The sequence below is a fragment of the Carcharodon carcharias genome, chromosome 14, assembly GCF_017639515.1.
Source record: "Carcharodon carcharias isolate sCarCar2 chromosome 14, sCarCar2.pri, whole genome shotgun sequence".
NCBI classification, from domain to species: Eukaryota; Metazoa; Chordata; class Chondrichthyes; order Lamniformes; family Lamnidae; genus Carcharodon; species Carcharodon carcharias.
In genome coordinates this window covers 2,273,104-2,279,266 of record NC_054480.1, presented here as the reverse complement: position 1 = coordinate 2,279,266, position 6,163 = coordinate 2,273,104, and positions in this window count along the sequence as shown.

The following is a 6,163-nucleotide window of genomic DNA, read 5'->3' as shown; positions in this document are numbered from 1 at the left end:
CTCTCCCCCCCCTCTCTCTCTCTCACTCCCCCTCTCTCTCTCTCTCTCTCTCTCTCTCCCCCTCTCTCTCTCTCTCTCTCTCTCTCCCCCTCTCTCTCTCTCTCTCTCTCTCTCTCCCCCTCTCTCTCTCTCTCTCTCTCTCTCCCCCCCCTCTCTCTCCCCCTCTCTCTCTCTCTCTCTCTCTCCCCACCCCCCCTCTCTCTCTCTCTCTCTGTCTCTCTCCCCCCCCTCCCTCTCCCCCTCTCTCTCTGATCCTGGCATTTTAATTGAATCCTGAGTGGGGTTCGGGAAATGGGGAGGGGTTGGACAAGTATTAACCCTTTTTTGGATTCATTCATGAGCTGTGAGTGTTGTTGGTAAGGCCAGTGGTCATTGTCCGAGTTTCAAGCTTAGGGATTTTAGCCTACGGGCTGGGGAGCTGAGTGACGGACAGGGGCTGATAGAGTCCATTGCTACAGGGAAGTGGGAGGAGGGGTTTTCAGGGAGTCGCTTGAGGGGAGGCTGGGAATCAGGAGCCTGTGAGGTTCCAATCCTCGATCGAGGTCCAGAGGAATCCTAGTTCCTCCCAGCAGCTATTAACCTATGACCTCCCTCCACAAGCAGTTTCCACACCCATGACCCAGCTAGAGGTGCAACACAAGGTGTCGCTGTGTCACCAACACAAGGTGTCTCTCTGTCACCAACACAAGGTATCTCTCTGTCACCAACACAAGGTGTCTCTGTGTCACCAACACAAGGTGTCTCTGTGTCACCAACACAAGGTCTCTCTCTGTCACCAGCACAAGGTCTCTGTGTCACCAACACAAGCTGTCTCTCTGTCACCAACACAAGCTGTCTCTCCGTCACCAACACAAGGTATCTCTCTGTCACCAACACAAGGTGTCTCTGTGTCACCAACACAAGGTGTCTCTCTGTCACCAACACAAGGTGTCTCTGTGTCACCAACACAAGGTCTCTCTCTGTCACCAACACAAGGTCTCTCTCTGCCAACAACATAAGGTGTCTCTGTGTCACCAACACAAGGTCTCTCTCTGTCACCAACACAAGGTCTCTCTCTGTCACCAACACAAGGTGTCTCTGTGTCACCAACACAAGGTGTCTCCCTGTCACCAACACAAGGTGTCTCTGTGTCACCAACACAAGGTGTCTCTGTGTCACCAACACAGCATGTCTCTGTGCTCTGTGTCACCAACACAAGGTCTCTCTGTCACCAACACAAGGTGTCTCTCCGTCACCAACACAAAGTCTCTCTCCGTCACCAACACAAGGTCTCTCTCTGTCACCAAAACAAGGTCTCTCTCCGTCACCATCACAAGGTGTCACTGTGTCACCAACACAAGGTGTCTCTCCGTCACCAACACAAGGTCTCTCTCCATCACCAACACAAGGTCTCTCTGTCACCAACACAAGGTCTCTCTCTGTCAGCAACACAAGGTGTCTCTGTGTCACCAACACAAGGTGTCTCTCTGTCACCAACACAGGGTGTCTCTCCGTCACCAACACAAGGTCTCTCTGTCACTAACACAAGGTGTCTCTGTGTCACCAACACAAGGTGTCTCTCTGTCACCAACACAGGGTGTCTCTCCGTCACCAACACAAGGTCTCTCTGTCACTAACACAAGGTGTCTCTGTGTCACCAACACAAGGTCTCTCTCCGTCACCAACACAAGGTGTCTCTGTGTCACCAACACAAGGTGTCTCTCCGTCACCAACACAAGGTCTCTCTGTCACCAACACAAGGTGTCTCTGTGTCACCAACACAAGGTCTCTCTCTGTCAGCAACACAATGTGTCTCTCTGTGTCACCAACACAAGGTGTCTCTCTGTCACCAACACAAGGTATCTCTGTGTCACCAGCACAAGGTGTCTCTGTGTCACCAACACAAGGTGTCACTCTGTCACCAACACAAGGTGTCTCTGTGTCACCAACACAAGGTGTCTCTGTGTCACCAACACAAGGTGTCTCTCTGTCACCAACACAAGGTGTCTCTCTGTCACCAACACAAGGTGTCTCTCTGTCACTAACACAAGGTGTCTCTCTGTCACCAGCACAAGGTTTCTCTGTGTCACCAACACAAGGTGTCTCTGTGTCACCAACACAAGGTATCTCTCTGTCACCAACACAAGGTGTTTCTCTGTCACCAACACAAGGTGTCTCTGTGTCACCAACACAAGGTGTCTCTGTGTCACCAACACAAGGTGTCTCTGTCACCAACACAAGGTCTCTCTGTGTCACCAACACAAGGTGTCTCTCTGTCACCAACACAAGGTCTCTCTCTGTCACCAACACAAGGTGTCTCTGTGTCACCAATACAACGTGTCTCTCCGTCACCAACACAAGGTGTCTCTCCGTCACCAACACAAGGTGTCTCTGTGTCACCAACACAAGGTGTCTCTCTGTCACCAGCACAAGGTGTCTCTGTGTCACCAACACAAGGTGTCTCTGTGTCGCCAACACAACGTGTCTCTGTGCTCTGTGTCACCAACACAACGTGTCTCTCTGTCACCAGCACAAGGTGTCTCTGTGTCACCAACACAAGGTGTCTCTGTGTCACCAACACAAGGTCTCTCTCCGTCACCAACACAAGGTCTCTCTCTGTCACCAACACAATGTGTCTCTCTGTCACCAACACAAGGTGTCTCTGTGTCACCAAAACAACGTGTCTCTGTGTCACCAAAACAACGTGTCTCTGTGTCACCAACACAAGGTGTCTCTCCGTCACCAACACAAGGTGTCTCTGTGTCACCAACACAAGGTCTCTCTCTGTCACCAACACAAGGTGTCTCTCTGTCACCAACACAATGTGTCTCTCTGTCACCAACACAAGGTGTCTCTGTGTCACCAGCACAAGGTGTCTCTGTGTCACCAACACAAGGTGTCTCTCCGTCACCAGCACAAGGTGTCTCTGTGTCACCAACACAACGTGTCTCTCTGTCACCAACACAAGGTGTCTCTGTGTCACCAACACAAGGTGTCTCTGTGTCACCAACGCAAGGTGTCTCTATGTCACCAGCACAAGCTGTCTCTCCGTCACCAACACAAGGTGTCTCTGTGTCACCAACACAAGGTGTCTCTCTGTCACCAACACAATGTGTCTCTCTGTCACCAACACAAGGTGTCTCTCTGTCACCAGCACAAGGTGTCTCTCTGTCACCAACACAAGGTGTCTCTGTGCCAACAACACAAGGTGTCTCTGTGTCACCAACACAAGGTGTCTCTCTGTCACCAACACAATGTGTCTCTCTGTCACCAACACAAGGTGTCTCTCTGTCACAAGCACAAGATGTCTCTCTGTCACCAACACAAGGTGTCTCTCTGTCACCAACACAAGGTGTCTCTCCATCACCAACACAAGGTGTCTCTCTGTCACCAGCACAAGGTCTCTCTCTGTCACCAACACAAGGTCTCTCTCTGTCACCAACACAAGGTGTCTCTCCGTCACCAACACAAGGTGTCTCTGTGTCACCAACACAAGGTGTCTCTCTGTCACCAACACAAGGTGTCTCTGTGTCACCAACACAAGGTCTCTCTCTGTCACCAACACAAGGTGTCTCTGTGTCACCAACACAAGGTGTCTCTGTGTCACCAACACAAGGTGTCTCTGTGTCACCAACACAAGGTCTCTCTCTGTCACCAACACAAGGTCTCTCTCTGTCACCAACACAAGGTGTCTCTGTGTCACCAACACAAGGTGTCTCTGTGTCACCAACAAAGCATGTCTCTGTGCTCTGTGTCACCAACACAAGGTCTCTCTGTCACCAACACAAGGTCTCTCTCCGTCACCAACACAAGGTCTCTCTCCGTCACCAACACAAGGTCTCTCTGTCACCAACACAAGGTCCCTCTCTGTCAGCAACACAAGGTGTCTCTGTGTCACCAACACAAGGTATCTCTCTGTCACCAACACAAGATGTCTCTCTGTCACCAACACAAGGTCTCTCTGTCACTAACACAAGGTGTCTCTGTGTCACCAACACAAGGTCTCTCTCCGTCACCAACACAAGGTCTCTCTCCGTCACCAACACAAGGTGTCTCTGTGTCACCAACACAAGGTGTCTCTCCGTCACCAACACAAGGTCTCTCTGTCACCAACACAAGGTGTCTCTGTGTCACCAACACAAGGTCTCTCTCTGTCAGCAACACAATGTGTCTCTCTGTCACCAACACAAGGTGTCTCTCTGTCACCAACACAAGGTATCTCTGTGTCACCAGCACAAGGTGTCTCTGTGTCACCAACACAAGGTGTCTCTGTGTCGCCAGCACAAGGTGTCTCTCTGTCACCAGCACAAGGTGTCTCTGTGTCACCAACACAAGGTGTCTCTGTGTCGCCAACACAACGTGTCTCTGTGCTCTGTGTCACCAACACAACGTGTCTCTCTGTCACCAGCACAAGGTGTCTCTGTGTCACCAACACAAGGTGTCTCTCTGTCACCAACACAAGGTGTCTCTGTGTCACCAACACAAGGTGTCTCTCTGTCACCAACACAAGGTGTCTCTGTGTCACCAACACAAGGTCTCTCTCTGTCACCAACACAAGGTCTCTCTCTGTCACCAACACAGTGTGTCTCTCTGTCACCAACACAAGGTGTCTCTGTGTCACCAACACAACGTGTCTCTGTGTCACCAACACAAGGTGTCTCTGTGTCACCAACACAAGGTGTCTCACCGTCACCAACACAAGGTGTCTCTGTGTCACCAACACAAGGTGTCTCTCTGTCACCAACACAAGGTGTCTCTCTGTCACCAACACAAGGTGTCTCTCTGTCACCAACACAAGGTCTCTATCCGTCACCAACACAAGGTCTCTATCCGTCACCAACACAAGGTGTCTCTGTGTCACCAACACAAGGTGTCTCTGTCTCACCAGCACCAGGTGTCTCTGTGTCACCAGCACAAGGTGTCTCTGTGTCACCAACACAAGGTGTCTCTCCGTCACCAGCACAAGGTGTCTCTGTGTCACCAACACAACGTGTCTCTCTGTCACCAACACAAGGTGTCTCTGTGTCACCAACACAAGGTCTCTCTCTGTCACCAACACAAGGTCTCTCTCCGTCACCAACACAAGGTGTCTCTGTGTCGCCAACACAAGGTGTCTCTGTGTCACCAACACAAGGTGTCCCTCTGTCACCAACACAATGTGTCTCTCCGTCACCAACACAAGGTGTCTCTGTGTCACCAACACAACGTGTCTCTGTGTCACCAACACAAGGTCTCTCTCCGTCACCAACACAAGGTGTCTCTCTCTGTCACCAACACAAGCTGTCTCTCCGTCACCAACACAAGGTGTCTCTGTGTCACCAACACAAGGTGTCTCTGTGTCACCAACACAAGGTGTCTCTGTGTCACCAACACAAGGTCTCTCTCCGTCACCAACACAAGGTGTCTCTCTCTGTCACCAACACAAGCTGTCTCTCCGTCACCAACACAAGGTGTCTCTCTGTCACCAGCAGAAGGTGTCTCTCCGTCACCAACACAAGGTGTCTCTGTGTCACCAACACAAGGTGTCTCTGTGTCACCAACACAAGGTGTCTCTCTGTCACCAACACAAGGTGTCTCTGTGTCACCAACACAACGTGTCTCTGTGCTCTGTGTCACCAACACAAGGTGTCTCTGTGTCACCAACACAAGGTGTCTCTCTGTCACCAACACAAGCTGTCTCTCTGTCACCAACACAAGCTGTCTCTCCGTCACCAACACAAGGTGTCTCTCTGTCACCAACACAAGGTGTCTCTGTGTCACCAACACAAGGTGTCTCTGTGTCACCAACACAACGTGTCTCTGTGCTTTGTGTCACCAACACAAGGTGTCTCTCCGTCACCAACACAAGGTGTCTCTGTGTCATCAACACAAGGTGTCTCTCTGTCACCAACACAAGGTGTCTCTGTGTCACCAACACAAGGTGTCTCTCTGTCACCAATACAAGGTGTCTCTGTGTCACCAACACAAGGTGTCTCTGTGTCACCAACACAAGGTGTCTCTGTGTCACCAACACAAGATGTCTCTCTGTCACCAACACAAGGTGTCTCTCTGTCACCAACACAAGGTGTCTCTCTGTCACCAGCACAAGGTGTCTCTGTGTCACCAGCACAAGGTCTCTCTGTCACCAACACAAGGTGTCTCTGTGTCACCAACACAAGGTGCCTCTCTGTCACCAACACAAGGT